This window comes from Ictidomys tridecemlineatus, chromosome 5 (genome assembly GCF_052094955.1).
Source record: "Ictidomys tridecemlineatus isolate mIctTri1 chromosome 5, mIctTri1.hap1, whole genome shotgun sequence".
NCBI classification, from domain to species: domain Eukaryota; kingdom Metazoa; phylum Chordata; class Mammalia; order Rodentia; family Sciuridae; genus Ictidomys; species Ictidomys tridecemlineatus.
Window position 1 is genome coordinate 192,113,046 of NC_135481.1, and position 26,892 is coordinate 192,139,937.

Sequence of the window (26,892 nt, forward strand, 5' to 3'; positions counted from 1 at the left end):
GACGTCCTCCACTTTCCCCTGGCTGTTGCCCAAGTTCTTTTTCTCAGCGTGGTGTGGTGGCAAGGTGGCTTCCTGGAGCCACAGGACGATGCTCTCCCATGTTCAAATCCAGCTGGAAAATAAAACTTCTCTTTCAGCCATTGAGACAAAAGTCCCAGGTCTGGCTGTCCTGTGATCAAATTGAGTTATGTGGGGGCCACCATTGGACAAAATGGTGGTCAGAGGGATAGTGGACACTCAGGGCTCAAACCATGAGCTCATCCTCTGCATTGTCAAGCAGAACCTGGCTCAGAATCAGTTGAATAAAAAAGAGAAAAAAAACCAACTTCTCGGAGAATAGCATCAAGGTTAAATGGGTATATTAATATCCACCTTGAAGGATTGTTTGAGTATTTAAAAAGAAGCTGTGTGAAGTGTGTACCATGACACCTGACAGATAGCAGGCTCTCAAACAACATCTCAAGTTCTCTTTCTTTACACTGAGAGAAAAGTCTGGAAGAGAAAATATAAGTCATGATATAAAGAGTGGAGAAACGTCCTGGGCAACATGCAGGAGTCGGGAGGGTGCCAGGCAGAGGGAAATGCACCTGGCAGATCAAGACATCTGAATGCCCCGGAGGGTGACAACACACTGAATTTCACTCACTCAGCCTTTCTTGAGGCTCTACTTCCCATGTATCAAGCTCTATTCTGGGCAATAGGATCCCAACAGTCAGTGTTTATAATAGCCAATTACCATGAGGATGTTCTTGATAGTTTGAGGTTATTTCTGCCCTGGGTCATACTTTCCTTTCCTGTACCCCAAACCAACAACAAGAACCTTGTTTTAATGGACATTATCCAATGTGACTTAAGACCAGCAACATCAGGGACAATCACAAGACAAGGGAGCCAATCCCTAAAAACAAGCATGTCAGAGAAGCACACGGTAGCAAAGGCTGACTCGGGAAGCCATGGAGATCCTGAGGTCTTAGAAGACCTCTGGCATTATAAAATATGGCCGGTGGCAATGTGGTAGTTCCCTCCTCCCAGTATAATGCTGGAACTGCATGCTCCTGCCTCCTCTGTGTTCAGCATGGTCAGAGGACCAGCGTTAGCCAGTGAAATACAAGTAGAAGTGATGTATGTCACTTCCCTGGTGATACCTGTAGAAGAAAATGAATCAACAGTCATGTCATTTGGTTGCCCCAACATAGCAACCAACCACCAGGCAGGATGTGAAGTCCCTGTCAGCCAGCTTCTCCCGAGGAGGAGATTTAAAGAAAAGTCTTCTCACCCCTGCTAACTTGAAATAGACCTCAGGCATGAGCAAGAAATCAGCCTTTTCTGCTGTTAAGCCACTGAAATTTCAGGGTCATCCAGAACCATGGCACAACCAAAGTTCACCCTTTGACGACCATGCAAAGGGACCTCAGCTGATCGGGCCATGGAGCCGGTCTAGGCAGGAGCCAGAGAGACCTGAAATTGTTAAAGATCCTTTTAAATAACAGAGTGCTCTGAAGGAACCAGGAAGCGATGTGCTTTGGGGTGCCAGATTGGAACAGATGAGACCATAAAAGCAGTAAATTCAGCCCTAAGGATTCTGGAAGGTAAGGCAAGCATCGTGACAGATCTACTTGTCTTTTTCTGACAGGAAAAAGTATACACCTTTGTTCAGAGACAATACTTTTTATCCTCCCCGAACTCAATTCAAGCTGCGTTTGTCCCCTGGGGATTTGTTTAAAGGATGAGGAACCGAGTGTACAGCATCTTCTGCCACAGAATCACAGGGACGCCGGGAAGCCGGGCGGTCCTTTCAGTGACCCTGTCCAAAAGGAAGTGACTTAAAATAGTGAGGCCGCAAGGGCGTTCTCTGTAAAAAGTGGAGACAACGTGGACCCAGCAGGCAGCTTTCCAGTGACCTAAGTCAGAGTCACCCAAGGGCCAGTCGTTCCGGGAAACTTTTCTCCAATTTCTTCCATGGCCACCTGCCTTCTCCTTTAGTTCTTTACAATTTCCTTTCAGTGGATCCCCACGTATGGATTTGAATTATTTGAAAGGAAAAAAAAAACCACTTGAGCAGCGTAAGTTGAAAATCAGTGACATTGGGCATAAAGGGGAATACGCTGGGATGCCTCTCGTGATACCTCCACGTGAAAATGAAACTCGGCTGCTCAGGGCACCTGGAGATCATAAATGGCGGAAGTTTATAAGCCTGAGAGACGCCTGTGGCCAAAGGGGGCAGTGCAAAATGATGGGACGGGCTCGAGTTTTCGCTGTCACTATCCTCTAAAGAGGATGATTTTCATGCTATACTCAGTGCGCTGCCTAGAACCACTGCCAGCACTCTCCATGGAACATGTCCCACCCAAGAGGCAATGCTGACTGCAGTGGCCACGAAGGGACCGCTCAGACCTCTGACCGTGGGAACCCTCCAGCCCACAAACCCAGGGCAGTGCTTGGAAGCCCTCACCACATCCCTGAGGGGCCACACTCCCCATAGGGGGCAGCTGTTGGAGACACAGGCAGGCCATTTCTTGAGGACATCAGCTGTGCAAACAAATCTTCTCAGAGCAGCCCTGATGTCCGAGGCTCCCCCCAACCTTCCTTCCCTCCTCATCTCCTTCACAGATCCAGAACTGCACCGTGGTCTAGCGGCTCCCTGATCTCTCCCAGACCCCGCCCCATATTCCTTTGTAGACGTCTCATGATGTCTGATGCCACCTTCACATCTGCTTCTTGGAGGACCCAGACTCTTGCTTTGACGTTACCTAATACAGCTTTTGGAGGCAAAAGGAACAGGCAAAAGGAAAGTCCTGCTAGATATTGGGTGTCTCACATCAGCTGAATCTTCACAAAAGCTTGCACAGAGCCGAGAGCCTCTCTACTGTTGATGGAAGCAAAAGCCACAGGTCTGTGGGTTGGAAATCAGAGAGGCAAAGTGACCCTCACTGTGGTAGAACTTTAAGAGCTGCATTTCTTACCTTTCCCCAAACATTAGGCAAATATCCACTTATCTTTTAAAATCCAGCTCAAGCATTAACTGCTCTGAGAAATCTTCCCCGATCTGACCAGGGCAGCATTAGTCCCATCTCCCAGTGTCCCCACGATATCCATCAGCACACCCCTTCCAGAAAGCTCTTTCCGCATCCCACTGGACTGAGAATGGAGTCAGATGTTATAAGAGTCAGATTGAAAAGTTGGAGCCTGGAGTCAAGATTATGGAGGGAAAAAAATTATCCTTCAAAATCCCTTAAAAGAACCCGACAATGCAGAAGGACACATGCTTCTCAAGGAGCCCACCAGGGCTGGGTTTTCCTCCAATACCCGAAAAATCACATGCTCTTCATCAAGGACCTCCTAAAATACTTGTATTTAGGGACGCGTTGCATAAAACAGAGATGATGCTGAATCCTTAAATGTGAGAATCACAGGAGAAGATGTTCTGGGAGGAGCACAGGTCACCTGAGGCTCGCTGAGGACACTCCATCCCCCTGTTTCGCACTGCAGCACCGAACAGAATGGCAGCCCTGGACCTTGAATCATTTTTTCTCGCGCTTTGGTAACATTGGGTATCGTTGAATTCACAGACGGTAAAGTCAGCATTTCTTATAGCTTCTCTCTCTCTCTCTCAGTAGAGACTGCTTGACTGGAAGCTTCTAGCACCTCACACAGTGGACACACAGAGCTGGTATTAAAAATATGAGTGAGGAGGTTAGGGATTGGGGGAAAAAAAGGGGGGGCATCGAACAAATTCATCCCTGGGGAATCTTGGGTTGGGTTCCCCCAGCAGCAGCTCCCAAGACGAAGATCTAAATGGAACGTGACCCCAGGAAGCATCATAAAGGGACCAGGAAAAGAGAGCGGGTGAAGGATGGAGCCTTCCTTAATGTGTGCTCGGACTGAGCTGGCAGCTGGGGCCAAGGCTCCTGAGGGCTGCAGGGCTAGGAAGCTGATGTATCCACCATGAACTCCACCCGCCCATCAAGACCAGCACTGCGAAGGCAGGAGAAGACCTCCAACACACCCTCTCACAGAGGCCATGGTGCCGCGTACCTTTCATTTCCATCTCTGCCCATTTTCTTCCAATGAAAATAATTTTACTCATTAATTATGTCTCCAACATGAGCACTGCCAAATACTGCAAGAACAAGAGAATGGAACATCTTGGGAATTCTGATTTTTTTTTTCCCCTTTGAAAAACTACTTTTTCATGATTGCAATTTAGCAGGGAGCCTAAACTATGTCACCTGCGAATTTCTCTTTAGCAACTTCTTTGTATTCTCTTTAGCAACTTCTTTGTAATCTTTGTGCCAAGGGCTGCATTCATTTTAAAGCAGTTTTTGGAATAAAAACTCTGTAATATTCTGACTTAACTCATGTTTGAGATATATATATATAAATATAGGTACTAAGTAAATAAATTCGTATCACATCATTCCCAGCAACTATTGACGGTGTTCTTGTCTATTAGCATTCACATTTAAATGTTTCGAATATGAATGTTCTAAGCAGATTTTGTTTCAAATGTTCTAAGCAGAATTTATTATTATTCAAAATTAATCGAGAGAGTGAAATTCAGATTTTACAGTCTTGAAAAGAACTTCCCCTGGTTCCCCATTAAGAAGCTATCCTGAGGAAATCTTTGTTAAACTAAAGGTAAAAATCAAACATCACAAGACCATGAGGCAAGAAGCCTTCACTTTAAATTTTCACATTTATGCCGACACTTGACTGTTATAAATAGAGGACTGGAGACTCGGGGGGAGAAGTTATGTAATTGTGGTCCAATACCCTGGTTTGGCGCTGCCTCTTCCAAACTTTCAAAAACCAAAATGGAAACTCTCTTTCTAAACCCAATGACATAGGAATCCAAACATTTGTATTTCCTTCATATTTTTGAGCATTATTATTTCTAGCGTGCTTATTGTTCTAAGTCTCAAGTGCATTTCTGACCTTCAAGAAACTATGTAGGCTGTGCATTGTAATACTAATTGTCCTCGTTAAAAATCCCAGTCTGTGACAATGTCCAATGTGTCACAAAGCTTTAAAAGGCATCTTTTCCTTTGAACAAAGACTTTGTGTCCCAGATCTCTGCCCACTGCCGGGAGAGGAACGGAGCACTGGCCTCTGATGTGGGCCTGGAGCCTACACCGCCTCCTGGACTCGGCCTTCAGCCCCACCCTGCCATGCAGACCTCTCCCGACACTAACGGCAACAGTGTTAAAACTCCCTGAAGCTTTGTTGTCTTAGGGCATGCATCCTGGGAGGCTTTTTGTGGTAGAGAACAGAATTTCTTCTATTGTGACAACCCACAGAAACAGAACGGACATGGCCCAAAGTTTGGTTCAGATGCCATAACCCCACGCACACCAAGAAGTTATGCAAAGATGCACCGATCGTAAGAAGAGACTTTCTGAGGACAGCAAGGCAGGCTCCCAAGTGGATCCAAAATCACTTGAGAAGGCAAATAAAGGACCAACAGGGGCTTTCGTGGTGGCTGAGGGTGGGCGGCAGGAAGAGCCCTGTGTGGCTTACCCATCCTCGCTGTGTGATCTAAAGAGGAATTACCTGCACCTTCTCACTGAGTTGCCCAATGTAGGGCAGACAGGAAAGAAGGATGAACAAGGTTAAAAGTTGTCAGCAGTCAGACCTCGAGAATGAGTCTGATGCCATTACGTCTTCCCAGTCACCTTGCATTTCCATATGTGATATAACAACACATAATACAGCGGATGGCTGTCTGGGTATCTAGTACTCACCAGGCCCGGCACTAACTGCACACCTTGCTTCACTGAGAGTGAGTGTCTTTGGATTCTCCCCAGAGGAGATGCTTGAAATATTTGGAAAAAAAAAAGTTGTTTATTTGAGAAGTTAGGGTGGGACACAGTGAAAGACTGGAGTGGTGACTCAAGGAGAGGGGAAAGCCCAGACAGGACGCTGTGACTGTGTGATCATGGCCCAGAGAGGGTGCTGTGACTGGGTGATCATGGCTCAGAGAGGGTGCTGTGACTGTGTGATCATGGCCCAGAGAGGGTGCTGTGACTGGGTGATCATGGCTCAGAGAGGGTGCTGTGACTGTGTGATCATGGCCCAGAGAGGGTGCTGTGACTGTGTGATCATGGCTCAGAGAGGGTGCTGTGACTGTGTGATCATGGCCCAGACAGGATGCTGTGACTGTGTAATCATGGCCCAGAGAGGGTGCTGTGACTGGGTGATCATGGCTCAGAGAGGATGCTGTGACTGTGTGATCATGGCCCAGAGAGGGTGCTGTGACTGGGTGATCACGGCCCAGACAGGATGCTGTGACTGTGTGATCATGGCCCAGAGAGGGTGCTGTGACTGGGTGATCACATTGCGGGGTGGGGGGAGGCAGGTCTAGAGCACAGACCAAATCAAAACCATCTAAGAGACTGTGTGGGATAGTCGTCCTCTGGGAGGGGGGCAGGAAGACTGGCTGTATGTCCCCCAGCTCCTATCTGTCCCCTTCCTTTGAAGTGGATCAAAGACCTAGATCCAGCACTCTCTGCTCTCTGCCCACTTGCATGCAGCTGGAAAGCGGCAGGGCAGTTCCTGTGCTAGAAGGTAGCAACCACCAGCAGGCCTGGGGACCTTGCTCTGAACAGCAGGTGAGACAGGGATACAGTTGAGACAGGGATACAGAGCCAGGCCACCTCATCTACCTGCACGTTACCCATCCCATTTCCTAGATGCAGACATGGACGCGCAGAGAGGTGGAGTAAGTTTTTGAAGATTGCATACACAATGGCTGAGCGACTGGAACTAAAGCCCCAGACACCCAACTCCGGAGCCACACACTCAAGCCAGGAGCACTGACGTGAGGGGGCTGTGCCGCTTTCGGAGGGACTGAAACTAACAGGGCTGGGTGGCAGAGGGCTGGGGACGTGGGCTCTGAACTCACTCTGTGTCGTCTCAAATTCAAACGGGGCCTGACTCGCTTGGTAACCTCAGCAAGTCTTTTACTCTCTGGGCCTCCGTGTCCTCGTCTCTCGGATGGGATGACAGTAGCACCCGCATCACATGGTCCCTAAAATGAGTTTCTAGGAAGGCCTGGAATCGCCTTTTCTAAACCACTACTACATCAGAACCCGGTAAATGCTGCCGCTTCAGGAGGCACCTTCGTATCTGGCTTTCATTCCAAACCAACAGATCTAGAAAATAATTAGCCTGACCTGGTTTACTTTTGGGAAACCATTCTACATGGTTTTACAGTTTTGAATTATATATTGGTTTTCCTGCCTTCTCTGTGTTCCTTTCCCAGTCCCTCACTATGTTTCTTAGCCTCACTTCCCAAATAAATTACTTCTTTTCAAGTCCTTCTAGTTCCTTTTTTGGGGGGCCAGGGGAGGCTTACAATCATAAATACAAAAGCATGATTTTAAACTATGTACATGCATAAGTACCGTATCCCACGAGGGACCACAGAATTAGCCCGGTCATGCTCAGGTTCTGGTTTACTACTCAAGCTTAACCTGTCCCATCATCCCAGATGGGGAACACCCATACGAACTTAAATGATCGACAAAGATACCACTTATGGTAACTTTGAAATAATTATTAGGCTTTTAGAGGCCTATTCTTTTGAGGAAAGTAATAGGTAATTGATTTTAACATTTGAAAATACATATGTATTTCCATTATATATTAAAAATATTAAAGGATATATAACCTCTAGATTATGATTTCCAACCTATTTTACTACACCTGTGTCAATCTCATTGGCACATTCACAGAACTGAAAACTTAGGATTTTAGTGGTATTAATGCTGATTCCCCTACAGATGGAATTTACAAGACCCAATAGTCCAAGACTTCCAGTCCCAGCAAGACGCCATTCCAGCTTCCATTAGACAACACGTGGGACCAAAAAAAGTTTTTAAAAAATCAAATAACTCCCAGGTTTTCTGCTACTCAATGTCTGGGGATCCCTGGTCCTTCTAAATGGACATGATATTGATGATAAAGCCTGTCTGGGCCATGACATGCTGACCAAGGCTCTGGCTGCATGACCACCCTGCCCCTCCCTTTCTTTATGCTCAGTAACAATAATTGCCAGTTCTTAGTAGGAGCTTATCACACGCTGACCTGCTCTAAGCACTTTGCCTCAGTCACATATTCAACCATTTGTACAACCCCAGGAGATAGTTTATGATTATTAACCTTATTTTATATTTGCAGGAACTAAGGTCAGGAATGGAGGCTGACTTCTTTCCAGAACAGTCCATTTGGTTATTTGTGTCATGGGTCAACAATTTAATGGAAACCAGGATGTCAACCCCAGGCTTTGGGCAGGTGAATTAGAGATGCTTCCCAAGTCTCTCCCCCACCCTACCCTGCACTGGATCACCCACAGAAGCTCACTGCAGTCCTGACTGCTGTTCCCAAATACATCCTCCCCCAAAAAAGCCTTCAAAAAGTATCACGGAGACACCTTTGGATATTCAAGCAAAGAGAAGGAAAGAAAGCAAAATATGCAAGAAAGAGAAAGTGTTTTTATTGAGTTGGCTAAAACAGGCCACAAACTGCTTATCAGGTGTTTTCTTAAAACAAGAAGATCCTCAGAGATTTTAGCTTAAAAATAAAGTCTGCCTTCCTTCATTGGTAGACTATTTCCATCTTCCTTTAACACCAAGTAACATCCTCACTTTCTGACATTTGGCTTTATATATATATCCTACAATACACCAGTCTAAGATGAGCATTCTCATACCTCCCTGGATAAGCTCCTACAAGCTGAGCATTCATTCCTCTGTATCTTAGGAATAGAGGTGTGCCCTGAGGAACACGCTGCATGCTATGGTTAATTAACTAATTTACTCAATCAAGTTTAACAGTGGCTTCAACTTTAATGAGACCATTACATTTTAATATGGAAATAACAGCCTTGTATCCTTAACAATCCCCATAGTCCACACCTGCCTCCTTCTTCACCCATTCTGCACCATACTGATGGCGATTTGTGAACCTGAACGTACCCATACAATGTCCAGAACTTGTAATACACACAGATGAGGCCCATGATGCACTCACCCTTGAAAACCAGTGTCCTGCCTTCTGGTGGCCCCTGCTGCACACTCTAAATCCACCCGGGGCCTATTCGTCAGGAGAGCCAGAATCTTTGGATTAGCATAGTTCTCTCAAGATAGAAAGAAGTGCAATGAGGCTTTTGATACTGGCAAAACCAAGTCAAATGTTCCAAAAAGAAAAACAAAAGTAAGTTGTCACAGTACAATGCAGTTGTCACAGGTAGGATGGGGGTGCAATTGTCCTAGGGAGACCTACCCTCGGGCTCCATCCACAACTCCACTGCATTTAATTGGCCTCCACTAAAGGCCAGCAGATCATTAATAGAAAGGCCTTCCAAGCTCTTTTTGAGAACTTTTATTATCCCAGATACAGTACTTTGGAGATTAACTATGAAAAGTTTTACAAGACGGTGAAGGTAATGAATCGTGACTTCTGTGAGGCTAAACCCAACATGCTGAAACCAAGTACAGCTGTCTTATATTTGCTCTGTGTGCATTTTGCTACCCGTAATTTTGTCATCAATTTTCATCTTTTGTTTAAACATATTTGTCTTTTGGACAAGATAGGTCATATTTCATAGGTTTGATGAATTTTCTCCTTGGTCCAGTTTTACAGAATTTGCACTTAATTAATTGCCCAACCTTTAATTCGACAGACTGTTTTTAATGGCTATGTAGTTTCAAAAGCATATACACAGTGGAATTTCGAAAAAGTAATTGTTTTTGTGTCACTTCCAAAGAAAGTTGCAATTATTAAAATGTGTAAATAATTTGTCAAATGCGCAATGGGCAATAATTAGGAAGATATCAAATAAACCTTTAATGGATATTTTTAATTTGGCGTTCAGCAGGAATATTTAAATAATGCAACAAAATGTGTCATTTTTCTCCTCAGGACTGTAGACACCAAATTCATATGTGAAAATGTACCTTTCAGTTGCACAGACTGGGTCATAATGGAATCGATGCTCAGAAAAGATTTCCTAGCTCCTAGCTGAGCCGGAAACCAGGACACCCCTCATCCAGGCAGACAGCACTGAATCTGAAAATCTGCCTATCAAAAGCATCATTCAAGCCACAAGGCCCCTGTGTGCCTGGTAAAAGGCAGGCAGGAAAAGAGGAGACACAGGTCAGTTGTCGTCGGTTCTTTATAAGCGTGATGGAGCTGGCAGTTTGTAAGGAGCCGCAGTGTTTCCTTAGCAACTTTGTGTGTGTGTGCAGATGTGCCTGGTACATTTCTTCCCCTTGTTATTTTCAGCCTGTCTTTTTGTACCGTGGACTCTTTCAAATGCATTCTCCCAGTTACGCAGGTCTTTGTATTGGGAGGATTAGAGGACAACAGTGACATTTCATGGAAGAAAGGTGAGCTGAGTTTGGGTGGTCAAAACCAGAGTCAAACTCTTCACAGATTTCAGATAAAAATACAGAGAGAAAAGAGCTGGTTTGAGAAAACATTAGACCAAAAGAAAACAGAAAGTATTCAGTGTCTAGAAACTGGAACCTGGAATACTAGGACTTTCCTGAGATAGAGCTTTGTCATCGCTCTCAAAGAATCCTTAAGCCAGCTTCCAGGCAGGCTGTGTCCAGCCCTAGGTGTTCCCAATCGGACTGTGACGGTTTAGGGAGCAGGTAAGATTCATGTGGGTTCATTTGTTCCTCTTTCTTGTTTATGAGTGGCAGAGAATGGACATTTGGAAATAGCTCTTTGCAGTCCTGCTCTTTATTAGTTCATCCACAATGTTTATTGACCACCGAGAACCACCAGGCCTTGGGCTAGGTGCATGGGGGCAGGGGTCAGAGGACTTCTTCTGCGAAGCGCACGATAGTAAATATTTTACGTTTTTCCGACATGGTCTCTGATTCTGTTGAAAGAATCAGTTCTGGCAGTAAACACTGTAGCCTAAAAGCAGCCACAGACACCATGCAAAGGAACGGGCACTGCAGCGTTTGAGAAAGTTGTTATATAGGGACACTGAAATTCTGTGTGTCACAAAATCTTGATTGTTTTCCACCATATAAAAATGAAAAGAGTGTCTTTAGCATTCAGGCCCCACAAATCAGGGAATGGACTGAATTAGACCCATAGGCCATGGCTTGCTGAGCCTGGGGGGGAAGCAGGGTTGGCTTCCCTTGGGACTTACACCATGGGGCAGGGCACAGGCTGTGAAAATGTCAAAGATGAACTCAGTTTACAAGAAATAATGTGAAGGAAACAAGACAGAATAAAAGGGCAGCGAAAGAGGGACAGGTGGTGGTTCCTTTAATGAAACCATCAGGAAGGATCTGAGACCTGAGTGACAAAGGGACCCCACCCGCCAGCAGCCAGGCATCTCTGGGCATCTGACAGTTCTGTAAATCAGATGCACTGCTGCCTAATTATTGATTCCTTGATTTGCACTGCAAAGTGCCAGAAAACAGAGCGATCAATTCACCCAACCCTGTTATCAAAATTGTAGAAGATAAGCACATGCTCCTAAGAATAATCCTACCTATTAATATTTACAAATTTCTCGCACTGTGTGGAACATCTAATCCCCAGTCACTAGGAGATATGAGTTTTAAATATGCAGCATGATTTTTCAAAGCTGGGGTTTTTTTTTTAATTTTTTAATTGGAAAGAGTGCCATGACCTGAGGTCATCTTTATTCTCGTTTCAATCCTCATAGAATCTAAATAATGATGAATTCTCAAATTACGACCTTGAGTTGACTAGGCCTCTATTTATATCCTATTGAACTTTGGAAACTAACTTTCTTTTCACAGTGACTAACGTATTTTCTTTTAAGAAAAACAAAATGATCTGTGTGAAAGTTCTATTGGGAAAAAACAGAATCATGAAGGGACTGGTGCTTAAGTTGTCTTTTTAGGAGACAGGCCCAACATGAACAAGTTTCCTGCTCTCCTCAAAATTTGCAGAGTTCTTCCAAACCAATGCCAGGGCATCTATGGCACTTTTTAATCTCAAGTTGCTTTATGGTGGCCCTTCCTGCAGGTCTGAAACAGGAAGCTATGTCTGGCATTGCTATTAGAAGGTGAACTAGAACCCAAGGTATCTGGCTTGGATTAGTCTCTGGTAGTAGTAGGGCCTAAATAGTCATCACGTTGATTCGCTGGTTGGTTTTGATTTAGCAGCTCTGGGTAGTCCTCTGAAAAGACTTCTCTGACTCTTGCCCAGAACTCACTATTTATACTTTTCTGAAGTCACCTCTACATGTGAGCATGCACACACCACACACACACACACAAACACACACACGCACACACACACGTACACACACACACAAACTGTGACTTCCAGATTTTCTCAATAATCCATGTCTATGAGCCCTTCCCAGAATTCACCTCAAATATTCTTCCTTCTCAAAGTATTTCCAGTATTTTTGGTGGAAACTATAGGAATTCTAAGGAAGCCCAGCTCCTGAACTTGGCACCCCACTGCCCACGTGTACCTAGACAAAGTGCTCCACGTCCCCGGCCCCTTCAGCTCCCACAGCTGCTATTAGAATCAGTTGAAGCAACATACGTGAAAATGGCAGGACAGTCATGACGTGATCAAATCTCGTGGGTGTTATCATTGTCACCCCCTATTGTGATGCCACCAACACTTGAGTCTTGAGTCAGAATGGGACCATGTGAATATGTATTTGTTGGTGTGTTTGCTTCCTGTGGTAAAGTTCTGAATCAACTGTCCAGTCTTCTACATGCTTCCTGTAGTGTTGTGCTCACAGGAGGTGCAGAGTGTATCCCTGAATGGGAAACTCATGAGTGCCAAAGACCTTGCTCACTGGTGAGTGCTGAGGTCTCTACCTACGATGCTTGCTGCCATCCAGAGATGGGGGCATCCTGCAGACTTGGGCTTTGAAACAGGCTCCCAAATGCAGTCCTCAGAAGTTAAGTCTTGACGATGCTTTACAAAATATGAGTCTTGTGACCAAACAGGGGGAAGGTGCCTTCTCATGCCCCGTGTGGAAAGTCCTGAAGTCAAATGGCATGTCAGAAAGTCACCAGATTCCTTCTGAATAATTGGCACCTTTGTCCACTCTGGTCTCACAAACCCATGTGAAGACAGATGCGTTTTAATGCCCATCTGCTTTCCTGCCCAACAAATGTCCCTTTGAAGTCACTTTGGGAAATGACCCAGTAGAGTGTTTTGCAAATTACAGGTCTAAAGCAATGGCTGGGGCCCACGAGCCAAATCTGGCCTACTACCTATTTGTGTGTGTGCTGCAAGCTAGGAATGGTTTTTATATTTTTAAATGATGGAGGGGATTCTATTTTGTGACACACACACAAAAAAAAATACATAAAATGCAAATCTCAGCATCCATTAGTTAAGATTTTAGGAAAGAGCTGTGCCCATTGGTTCAAGTTCTATCTGCAGCTGCCTTCCCAGGACAAACAAGGGCAAAACCCAGTGGCTGAACCAAGGATGGCATGGCCCTCAAAGCAGGAAACGATCACCAGCCTGATCGGATGCAGCACTTTCAGAAAATGAAGTAAGAAAGAACAGACAATGGCAGAGTGTCTCATCTGTGGGGACGAGGGCCACTGTTTCATGGAATGTGCAGTTCAGTTCAATGCGTGTGTGTTCTGTGTGTGCATACCCTGGGCACAATGTAAGCGCATTTTTACTGGAAATCACCTCTAAAAAGTTTTTGTTTCAATGATTCTAGAGGCAGATAGAACCTGCCTATGACTTATGGCTACAGCCCAAGGAAGTCTTCAAAAGACAGCTGGATGGTGAGCAGAGGAGAAGGGAACAAGAACCTGAGACCAGGTGGTCGAATTATCGTCTCTCAGGTTCACATAGAGCATCTCATTGAAGGTTCTTTTGCAATGAGAAAGAGATACAATTTGTCGCAGAAGCAGCATCAGTATTCTTATACTGAGAGGATGCATCAAAAAACATTTAGAATTATCAAAAAGCATTTAGAATCCATGTAAAATGTTACTATGTGTTTCACCTCAAAGAAGGCCCCATTCCTAAAATGACTTTCCATCTACACACCCAACCCAGGAAATCTGGAAAGATTCAGAGTGAGAAGATGCAGGTGGCCTGAGCAGAACTGTCCCAGGAATAATTATAATAACTAAATAATAAAAATTATTGTCATTGTCGTAGCAAAATAATAAAAGTTATTGGGATAATAACTCAAATTCTATTTATTCAACACCTATCAACAGGGATTGTCTGAAGCCCATGAATTTCATTCAGTCCTCAAAACAACACGATTATGTGGGGATAATTATCATCCGCATTTTCCAGTTAAAAATACTGAGGTTTAAAGAGGCTAAATAACTTGACAATGTCCCACAGGGAATCCAAGGACGAGCTGGAGTTTAAATCCAGGCAGCAGGAACTCCAAACCTGCCTTTTGGATCATTTCAGTGTATTTTCTCAGCCTTCCTAGGCCCATCAATTCATGTCTACAGAAAAAAAAAAGATGGACCCATTGAGTGATAAGCCACAGAAAAGAGGTTTTATTATGGAAATTGTCCTGCGGAGATAATGCTACAACCACCAAAGTAATAAACAACACACATCCAACTTAGGGATATGGCAAGAAGTGTCACTGTATCGGTATTGAATTGTTCCCCAATTTTCATGATAGAGACATAACTCAAACAACGCACTTGGCCTGTTCCCCAGCCCAGAAGACATTTTTTTTTTTTTTTTAATAAACATTTTGTGCTGCCCGGCCTCCTCCTGCCACACGTTGCCAGGTGAAAACTACAGCCTTCCTAACGTGATTCATCAGAAAAATCAAGAGGGAAAATGGTCGTGATCTGATATACCGAGCACTCTTAAATCACACGGCAGCTCCTTCCCGGACGGTGCCGGGGAGACAGAAAGGCGATGACGAAGTGCGTCTCCACCTGTCACGTCCGTGAACTGGGGAGTGGGGTAGGTCCCTGAATCATGTTCTGGAAGCTCCACACATCCATCGAGACGCTGGGTAGCCAAGCCAGGCTGCCTGAGACGAGAGTCGGCGTAACTCAGGGCAGGCTGTAATTCTTTATAAAACATACACTAACTAGTTGTGTTGACTCCTACATGACATTTCCAAGGTGGTTGGGAAACCAGACCATTTGTTACAGAGTCTAGATCAATAGAGGAGGAGGAGCGATGTGAGGAGGAAATTCCTTAATTTAATTGAACGGAGCCTGAATGATCCCAGGCTTTACACGTTTCTGATTTTATGGTGAAAATTCAAGAATAAGAAAAAAAAAATCTCAGTGATATGGCATAGCACCAGGAGCCCATTCCTCTTCTTAGCTAACCCTTTAGAGAAGAAAAGAAAATGTTTCTGTCTCATTAGACAAACATAGAAAATAAGGAAAGGGTCAATTGCTTTTATTCCTTTTCCCCCCCTTTTCGAGGTCTGTCCTCAGCATCATTCTGACAGGAATCTGAAAAATTAACACATCACTAGGACTTACCATGTGAGATTTAACTTTTGATAAACAACAAAGTGGGTTACTGCTGTGCTAGCTATTTTTAATCCACCTTGTGAGTGTGCTTTTTTTATTGCTTTATACAGCACATCTGATTTCCTCTAAAGCACCAACTAAAAAATCTATCCAGCTGTCATCTGCTGCCCGGTAACATCTATCATCACCCAGCCTGGCAGGTCTAGTCTATGAGGCCGAGGGGAGAGGAGACAGGAGGCAGAGTCAAGGACTGTCACATGGGATGGGGAAAAAAACTTGTCACAATTATTTATGACTCTTGCTGGGGCACATAATAGGACACATAAGCCTCTGTTTCGGTTTCAAGCACCCTCACAAAGCCACTCCCCTGTCGGAGCTGGGCACAGGCAGCTCTGCTTTACACATACAATTTCCTGAACAATGCCGAGCACTTCTGAAGTGACAGTGACAAATACGGCAGTTGGTGGCTGGAGCTCTGTGGGCTCTTTCCAGCATGCGGTGTCGGGAATCAGGAGAGCCACCTTGTGCAGCCTGACGCCTCCACTCCCCGGTTCCTTTCTTCCTGGGGAAAGACTTCCTTCCTCTCGATGCTTTTAACTACTGGGGCACATGTTCAGCAAATGGATATGGTGCCCTCCAGCCCTTAGTTCATTATTCGAAGCCATATTTATCCCACCCAAGGAGGAACAGGCTTCTGGATTTATTCCTGCCTTCCTTCCCCTCACACACAGAGCAGGAAAGCAGCGGCGACATTCCATCTGCCAATGTCCTCTGCACTCATGTCCATGTCTCTGAGCAGTTGCTTTGACTAATGTTCTGCCTCTAGATGTATTTGTAAAAGCAAGTGCTGTGTTACATGGTCATTTTGTCCCTTTCTGCAATCTTAGTCCTGCTATCTACAAGGCCCTTTGGTTTTCGTAGCCTCATAAGAGTCTAACCTTTGGCCCTTTGGAGGAACTTAAAGGAAACTCCATCAACATCGTCTCTACGCAACAGAGCTTGGCAAGCAGAAGAGCTGAGCTTGCAACGTTTAAGATAATTAAACATAAAGTGAAGGTCCAGTGCAATAAATGACTCTTGCACACTTTATGGCTCTGGCATAGCCCTACATTAACCTGGGTGCCCATGCAGGGACCTCAGGCACCGTGGCATCACCTGCTCGGACTCTGCTGATAAGAAATGGCGAAGACCCTAATAAAAGATAACAGGAGCAGAATGGCCTGTACGTTCCCTGGAAGCCAAATCAGAAATTAATATAAGGAAGAATAAAATTCATGATCAAAAGTACCCAGGAACATCGGAATGACTCCAATGATCTGTTTAGAATATGCTAAACCCAAAACCAGAGGTGTTAGTTAGAAATCTCCTAGGAGTCCATGACAATAAAGAGAGAAACTCTGGTTTCACTGGGTTAGTCCCACCTTCCACTCACAGTGCACAAGAACCAAAATCTGATGATGCAGTTGCTGCTGAAGAATGCCACAGGGCGGCTGAGATTCCCCACAAGGTCTTCAACCTAAAGAACTGGCAGGGTTTTAAGAAACAAAGAAGCTGATGAAGATAGTCCAGGGTCCACCATATGCCCCAGGATCCACTTCCCTTGGGTGACATCTCTCCATCTCTGCTGTCCTCACTCCCTCTGTCACCTGGGGAATTGCAAAGTTGAATTCCACAGTCAGCCTTGTGCCTGCCTTGGTCTTACCTACAAAGTGATTGTTTTCATGTGTTGGATTTCAACATCCTTAAGCTGAGTGAGGATTCTCCAGGTCACTGAGGACTTCATCCACCTCTGACTTATCCTCAGCCCTTCACACATTGATGTTACCCATTTGGCCTCCGGAGGCTTTTCAGTTTGGAATACCTCTTGCCCTTCCCTTCTGTTATTTTCTCAGGACTCTTCTTTGTAAAGTAGGAGGAGACAAACTTTGTCTTCATATAGACACACATACACACGCCCACACGTGCTTTTCATATTTCCAAATAGGCAAGGGACAACCCCCCCTCCCCAGGCAGGAGCACAGCTGCATGAACAGCTTCCTCCCTGATGCCTCCCCAGTGTATGTGAACAGGAAGAGGCCTCCTGTGGCTCGGGAGCTCAGGTAGACCTGACAGCTATGCAGCATGCCCACAGTCATAGAGACACTGGACTGGCCTCCTAGCAGATGGCTCCTCTGCCCAACTCAACTCATGATGCAAGAAAGACCACAAAGACCACGGTGAAGGCATTGAAAAAGACACAAGAAGGCAGGAAGATTCCCTATGTTCATGGATAGGCAGATGACTATTGTTAAAATGGCCTTACTCTCAAAAGCAACATTCAGATTCAAGGCAATCCAAAGGAAGGAAGGAAGGGAGGGAGGGAGGGAGGGAGGGAAGGAGGGAGGGAGGATTGATTGTCATTTTTCACAGAACTAGAAAAAAACAGTCATAAAATTCATTTGGAAGAATAAAAGACCCAGTCTACCAAAGCAATTCTAAGCCAAGGAGGGGGGGGGAATAAAACAATGCTGGAAGCATCACAATTCCTGACTTCAAATTATGCTACAGAGCTCTAATAAACAAAACTGCATGGTGCTAGTATAAAAACAGACATACAGACCAATGGTGCACAATAGAAGACATAGAGACAAAGCCAAACATCTATAGTCATCTGATTCTTGACAAAAACATATGCTGGAGAAAAGGTGGCCTTTTAAAAAAAGGGTTCTGTGAAAATGGTTATCCAAAAATCAACCCCAAATGGATTAAAGACCTAGGAATTAGACAGGAAACTATAGAACTCCTAGATGAAAATGTAGGGTCAATACTCTGCCTCATAGGCACAGGCAATGGCCTTCTCAGTAGTGTTCCTAAAGCTCAGGGAATAATGTCAAGAGTTAATAAAGGGGACCGCATTAAATCAAAAAGCTTCTGCACAGTAAAGGAAACAATTAGGAATGTGAAGAGAGAACCTACAGAATGGGAGAAAATCTTTGCTAGCTACTCTTTGACAGAGCATTAATATCAGGATATGTAAAGAATTCAAAGAACTTAACATCAAAAACACCTCAATTAATAAATGTAAAATGAACAGCCACTTCTCAAAAGAAGAAATACAAATGGCCAAAAAACATGAAAAAAAAAGGTTCAAGGCCGGTAGCAATTAGGGAAATGCAAATCAAAGCGACACTGAGATTTCATCTCACTCCAGTTGGAGTGGCAGTCATCAAGACTACAAACAATACTAAATGCTGGCGAGAATGCGGAGAAAAAGGAACACTTTTATACTGTGGTGGGACTGTAAATTAGACCAACTACTATGGAAATAAATAAGGAGTTTATTCAAAACACTAGGCATGGAACCCCATATGACCTAGGTATATACCACTCCTCAGTGTTTATCCTAAAGAATCAAAGTCATCAAATTGGACATAACTTTCCTATATTCACATATGAATATATCACCAGTGAAAGTCCACATCAAGTACAACCACAAGAACGGGATCCTAATTAGAATAAGTTATATCCATGTATGTATAATGGCTAAAATTGTCATGTATATCTAAAAAGAATAAAGAGAAACAGAACAAAAGTCAGTATGCTATAGCAATACATACACACCCATTTTTATAGCCGCCCAGTTCACAACAGGCAAACTGTGGAACTAGCCTAAGTGTCCATCAGACAAAGAAAATGTGGTATACACATACCATGGAGGTTTATTCATCCATAAAGAAGAAGAAAATTGTGTCATTTGCAGGAAAACGAATGGAACTTGAGAACATGTTAAGCAAAATAAGCCAAACTCAGAAAGTCAAGAGTCACTTGTTTTCTCTCCTATGTGGAAGCCAGAGAGGAATAAGGAAAAGAAAGGTGGGGGGATCTCATGAAAATCAAAGGAACATCAGTAGAGAGGGGACAGGGACCAGGGGAGAGCGGAGAAGGGAGAAATACTGGAGAATGAGGATGGCGGAACCACATCACTGTATTGTGTGCACGTGCAGATCTACAACAGAGGTCCCCCCATTATGCACAACTATAACACACCAAGAAAAAGGTAGGTGAAAAAGGCCACTCTGATGCCAACTCTTCTTAAAACCATGTCACTTCCATCTTCATCATCTTTTTAAAATTTTTTGAAATTTGTTTTAATTACTTATACATGACAGCAGACTGCATTTGGACACATTGTACACAAATGGAGCACAAATTCTCCTTCCTCTGGCTGAACATGGTGCAGAGTCACACTAGTAGTGTGATCAGACATGTATATAGGGTAACAATGTCCATATCATTCCATGGTCCTTCCCACTCTCATACCCGCTCCCCTTCCCTCACTCCCCTCTGCCCAATCCAAATTTCCTTCATTCTTTCCCACCCACCTCCATTATGGATTAGCATCTGCTTCTCAGAGAAAACATTCAGCCTTTGGTTTTTTGGGTCTGGCTTATTTCACATAGCATGACAATCCTCCAGCTCCATCCATTTATCTGCAAATGCCATCATTTCATTCTTCTTTAAGGCTGAGTAATATTCCATTGTGTATATGTACCACATTTTCTTTATCCATTTATCTATTGAAGGGCACCTAAGTTGGTTCCATAGTTTAGCTTTTGTGAACTGAGCTGCTATAAACATTGATGTGGCTTTATCACTGTAGTATGCTGATTTTAAGTCCTTTGGGTATAAACTGACGAGTAGGAGAGCTGGGTTAAATGGTGGTTCTATTCCAAGTTCTGAAGAATTTCCATGCTGCTTTCCAGAGTGGTTGCACCAATTTTCAGTCCCACCAGCAATGTGTAAGTGTACGTATTTCCCCACATCCTCGCCAACACTTCTTTTGCTTGCATTCTTGATAGTTGTCATTCTGACTGGAGTGAGATAAGATCTTGGTGAGGTCTTGATTTGCATTTCTCTAATTGCTAGAGATGATGAACATTTTCTCTCATCATCTTTACAGACTGATTTCTTCAAACAGCTATTTGTTGAGCACTTGGGGCCAGGGCTAGTGATAGCGAGGGGAGCGAGAACACGTAATTTCTGTTTTCGTGGCACTGTCTCCATGATGGAGCCTGTTTGCAGTAATGAACCTGCATGACCAAGCAAATGCAAAGTAACAGTTAGACAACTGGACACAGGGACCTGGCCCAGGCCAGGGGCTCAAGAAAATCCCTCTTGGGAAATGTTCAGCTAAGCTTGGTTCTTGAGGATACATAGGAGTTATTCAGGTTGGTGACTTGAGTGAGTGACACTACTGTGTGTCACTGTGAAGACTGAGTGAGCTACTTTAGGCAGAAGAGCATCATGGAGACTACAAGAGGGTTAGTGGTAATGTTGCAAAAAAGGAGGTGACAGTGTGCCCTAAATGTCATTGAAGTACAGACAAACAACAGTGGAGTCAGACAGACATAGCGTCAGACAGAGATGGGTTCCAATTCTGATGCCACCACTCACTCCCAACAGGAGCCAGACCATTACTTAATCCTCCTCAGTGCTAGTTTCCTCACTATCAAAAGCAAGGTAGTCGGGCCGGGGTGGTAGCTCAGCTGGTAGAGTGTTTCCCCAGCACGTATGCGCCACTGGGTTCAATCCTCAGCACCACATAAAAACAAATAAACAAAATAAAGGTATTGTGTCTACAACTAAAAAAGTATTTTAAAAAAGCAGGATAGTAATAGCTGATTGATTAAACATGAGTCATATATAACCCCCCTCCCAGGGCTACTGCCCCTGTCTATGCATAGAAGTGCTCAGTGAAGGCTAAGCTCATCTTTAATTGTTATGTGTCTAGCATTCGGAAAAATGAAAAGTTAGGGATAAAAAAAAATAATTAAGAATCATCTCCGGAAGTCTTGCAGACGCCCAACATTAAGAGAACAGCAATGCCTTGGGTTTGAATAGTACCTTGCGGTGCAGCAAGCACTTTGTATCCATGAGCTCATTCAGTCCACAATAACCTGTTTAAGAAAGAAGAGGGGGCGCCTCTGTCTCTGTGTCACCATTGAGAAGCCGTGAATCAAAAAGTAAGTGGCCTGATCGACATCTTGCCAATGCTGAAGACAGGTCTAGAGTTTGGGTGTTCTGGGTCGTGAAGCATTGCTGTTCAACCCACATGCTCAACTCGCCAAGGTTCTGGTGGTCCCAAGGTCTGAAAACCCTCTTTGGGTCACAGTTGTATTACTTTTTCTAAAGCCAGGGTCAACAACTGTGGCCCAAGGGCCAGCCTAGCCCTTTGCCTGCTGCACATGATGTGACACTGGCATACATTGCATCCACCTGTCATCTGTGGTGGCTTTTGCACGGTCACGGCAGAATGGAGTAGGCACCACAGAGACCTTGCAGCAGCAACGTTGAAAATATTAAAGACCTGGCTTCAAAGAAGATGTCTGCCCATTTGGATCTGTCCCTTCTGTAACGTAACTCCAGCACATGTGTTCCAAACCCGGGTACACCGGGGTGTCGGCCCACACAGCCAACGCAGCAGCTCGTCAAGGCAGGCTGGTCCCAAAGGCAAAGTTTCCTGATCGTTCTATAGACCTGATATTTAGCAGGGTCTAAAATATATTTCAGAAGGGTCTTATAGCTATTTTTAAAGTCTATAAAGATACAATATTGAATAATTTATAATGAAATATACAAAACCCAGGCTTTTCTTTAAAATCCATCAGAAAAAGGCAGAAAAGTGGGACTAAAAGGGGATTAGAGGAGTAAAGATGAAATGAAAGTGCAAGATATCATTTGCTGCTAAAGTGGAGATGAGGTACAAGGGATCATTATGCTTTTTCCTACTTTCATATGCATTTGATAATTTCTTTTAAAAAGTCATCTTTCAACAAGGTGTATATTTTAAAAAGGTATTTTATTAACTCTCTGTTACAATTTTGTCTGATATAGCAATGCATATTGTATATAGCAGAAAAATATTAATGATCAATATATGGCCCAAATAATCAACTTTGCAATCTGTTTTCCAAGAAAATGAAAGACCCAGTCCAGCTTTCTACAAAAGGCCTGAACGTTCTCCCCTCCCAACCACCGACCTGCTTTCTGCTCTTACATTTGTACATTTTTTAACATGATATTAAATATTTAAAGAGTCATTTAGGGAACTAAAGTTCAGTGTGATTTAATGTCTTATAACTACAAAATAATGTTGCTCGAGCTGATCTTTCTCATCAAAAGAGACAGAAGTGCGGAGGCAAGTGTGTCTAAGGCCCAATCCTGCCAACTTTGGGAGGAGCAGGTTAGAGCGGTAGGCCCGCGGGATCCTCAAGAGAGAGTCAAAGACAGAGCTGCAGGCTTCTGTCCCCAAGTCTTACAAATTGTGCTTTTATATTATTTTAATTTTGTTGATTAATTTTGTTGGTTATTGGCTTGTAATTGAAGTTTTCCTCCTCTTTGTCAGTATGGGGAATTCTGCAATAACAAATGGCCTAAGGAACCCGAATAAGGTGGAGACTCCAGTTGCAGTCTCACCATTCTCTTCACCTTCATCGTTATTCATCCTCTCCATCATCTCCACCATCCTCTCCTCCTTCCTGCACACAGAGTTAGCAACTTCCCAATCATGCACAATTTCATTTTTTTTCACAACAAACCCCATAAAGGACATAACTGGGGTTGTAGCATATGCAAATCCAACCATGTGAACGGGGCAAAATCATGAAAAGGGGCAAGAGATAAAATAACTAATGACATATTTAATATACTATAAAATTATATTTTGCACATCTTTATTTTATAGTCACACTATCATATGCATTGTGATGTGTTTAGAAAGACCGATACTGTATATCCACATACATAAAACCACCTGTGCTCTATTTTATGGTGATAGAAGGTTCTCCAGTGGCAATGTTAGCGACGTCCAATTTACACCTTATGAATCCATTTAAAATATAAATTCTGAGTAAGCTGTGATTCCACTATTTTATTACATTGATTATATAGATAGGAAAGTAGGATTTAAAGAGCTAAATATTCTGTATGGGTATTTAGACGCATAAATGGGCAGATTGTGAGGTGTTCTCCGTCCCACTGGAGAGCATGCTCCCCATTAGCCACTGTGCTCCACTCCTCTACAAGAACGTTCATGCTGGAGAAGTCCTAGTAGGAGAAGGAGAAACGGATGGAGACAGAGAGGGGATGAAAATGGGACTTAAGTATTTATTATTTGTTTTCAATTAGCAAACAGTTGGGTTGAGGGAGGGCAGGGGAGGAAGCAGCTCAACTGCAGTTGGAAGAGGGGCACCTCACAAGAGGCACCTGCTTGTTTTCCACACGGTGGGCAGAGGCTGAGTGACAGTCAGCCCTCTACAGTGGCCCTCCCACCCTCGGAGCACACCAGTACAAAACCAGTTAACACAGTGGTGAAGTGACTCTCCTGAACCTTCTCTTTCTCTCTCCACGTCTTTTATTGGTGCATTACAGTTGTACATAACGGAGGGACTTGTTTTTACATATTCATACGTGTGCACGATGTAATGATAACATTTAGGATTACTGTTCCGTAGTATTTCTTCCTTTCCTCCCCTCCTCCTTCCCTCAGTCTCTTTCCTCTCCTTTACTGATGTTCCTTGATTTTCAAGAGATCCTCCCAACTTTCTTTTTCCTCTCTAGCTTCCACATATGAGAGAAAGCATATGACCCTTGACTTTCTGGGTTTTGCTTATTTTACTTAGCGTGATGTTGTCTAGTTCCTTCCATTTTCCTGCAAATGGCTGACTAAAATTCCACTGTGTATTTATACCACATTTTCTTTATCCATTCATCCATTGACGGACATCTAGGCTGGAACACCTCTAAACTCTTTTGTATTGACTTAGGAGCTTTTGGGAGACACCTCATATCTAAACCATAATAGTCACCCCAGAATGTTCCTTTAAAAGAGAAAGCGCGCTCATGGAGCCTCAGGTGTACAGCATCCTGTTCTTGAGGCCCAGATACCGCGAGAGCATCAACTCAGAGGAAGCATTTGCTGAATCAGCATTTCTGGCGTTGGGACAAATTGGGAAAGGAGAGCTCTGGGAATGGGGAAGAGCTACAGACTGGGCAGCAGATAAACCAAGGTCCTCAAATACAGCTTAGGTAGCATCTTTCCAAAGAGGGCTTTAGCATTTTTGAAAAACAGTTCAAAGCTGCTCCCTCTCAACGTTCCAATGAAGCCCTCATGTCCATGGGATGCTCCCTGAAATATTTCACCAAATATAGGGCTATCGTTGAGTTATTGACTCTCTTCTGCTCAATCACCAATTTCATTGTCATTTGGGGGAATTCAAATAAAATGAAAAGGAGCAATGAAGGAGAGCACTAAAGTCCATCGGCAGAGAAAGGAACGGCTCCACAATCAGGCTCTAGGAATCCCCCCTCATCCTCCCTTGGGAAGGAGGTTAAAGTCTAATGGACACAAAAATATTGGCACTTCATTTATTCACTGCACCTATGCTGAGAAGAATGGCCTGGAACCCTGCTTCTATGCAGAAATAGTTTCTCAAATACTTTTAACCTGCTGAAACTCATCTGTGTGCTCAGAACAAGAGACAGGGTAAGTGGGGACAATTTCAAAAGTGTGGAGTATTCCATCAATAAGTACCAGATAAGTACACGGCCAGAAATGTGAAGTAGAAATCAGAAATCTACTGTCTCATGGGGAAGTTTGGGAGAGATGGGGTCTGCTTTTCTCGTGATATGAACAGCCCTGCATTCCAGTGATCAAAGATGCACATCTGTGACTCAAATAACAAAACAGTAATTAATTTCAATCCCAGAGGTAAAAACTGGTTGTAAGGCATTTATGGAGGGTAGATGAAGGGTATCTATGGGAGATTTGAAGAATTTTCAGATGTCACTAGAAGCAATTCAACTTTTCCTATAAGCAACTTTCACCTTTCAGGTTAACTTTATCAACATATACCTAAGGGAGGATTTCACTCTACAGTGAAAAGTTACTTTCCTTATAAAACTCAGAGCTAAATGGATGACACAGACCATAACAAAAGCAAACAGATAAATTTATTTACAACTTTGCTGAGAGCTATGAAGGAAAGAAAAGAGTGCTTGCATGTATCTCCTATCTGCCATGGAGAGGATCAAAAGGCAAAGATTCCTCATAGCAATGAGCATGTTTAGTGGCCAGATCTTGGCTCCTAAATACCACTCTCCAACAAGAAGGAACCAGAAATCCCTTGGAGAAGCAGCCGCTTCTAGAGCACAGGAACTAGAGTAGAAGATGAATCTGGAACATAGTACCAAAAAACAGGACATGTCAAATGACACAGGAGCCATCTTTAAGGGATTCCCATATGCCCAAGCTGAAACACTGTGAGCACCACAGTAAGTCATAATATAAACAGATTAAAACCTGTCAAACAAAACAGAACACCACAATAAATGGTAAAAGTAAATGCACATGTATTCAATTTTTCCTCTTTTAGATTTCACATCTCATGGAGATCATGTGCTGTTTTTCTTTCTGTGTTTTGCTTTGTTTGCTTAGCATAATGTTAGGCTGATTTATCCACGTGTTGCAAATAGTAAGACCTCCTTTCTTAAAGCTGAATAATATTACATTGCACATATATGCCAGTTTCTTTACCCAGTCATCTGTCCCCTGACACTTGGGTTGTCAGCATATCTTGGCAGCTATAAATAATGCTTCAATGAGCATGGCATTGTCCTTACAAGTTGGTGATTTCCTTTCCTTTGAGTATATACCCAGCAGAGGGACTGCTCAGGCACAAGGTATTTCTGTTTCTAATTTCTTCAGGAACCTCCACACTGTTTTTCATAATGGCTACTACAATATACATTTTCACCAGGATTTCCTTTTCTCCACACCCTAGCCAATACTTTTTATTTCTTTTCTTTTGGATAAAAACCATCCCAACAGGTATGAGGCAATTGCTCACTGTGGTTTTGATTTGCATTTCCCTGATGATTAGTAATGTTGAATACCTTTTTGTATACCTATTGCCCATTTTGATGTCTTCTTTGGAGAAATATCTGTTCACACCCTTTACCCATTTTTAAAATTTGGTTATTATTTTAATTTTTTGCTATTGTGTTTTATGAGTTCCTTATGTATTTCAGATGTTAACTCCTTATTAGATATATGGCTCAAAATATTTTCTCCCAGTCTATAAGCTGTCTTTTTTGCAAAAAAAATAAGGAGCCAAATACACAGAAACAGAGAGTATGACAGGGTTTATCAACATTGGGGTGGGAGTTGGAACATGGAAAGATGAAGGTCAAAGGGTACAAAGCTGCAGTTATATAGGAGGGGCAAGTCTAGAGATCTGATGTACAACCGGAGGACTCCGGTTATATTTTCTATTGTATATTGTTCATTTGTTGGGAGAAATTGCTATGAAAGAAAGAAATTGAGAGAGAAAAAAAGAAAGAGAGAGAAAAGAGAGAGGGAGAGAGGGAGGGGAAAGGAAAGGAAAAGAAAAGAAAA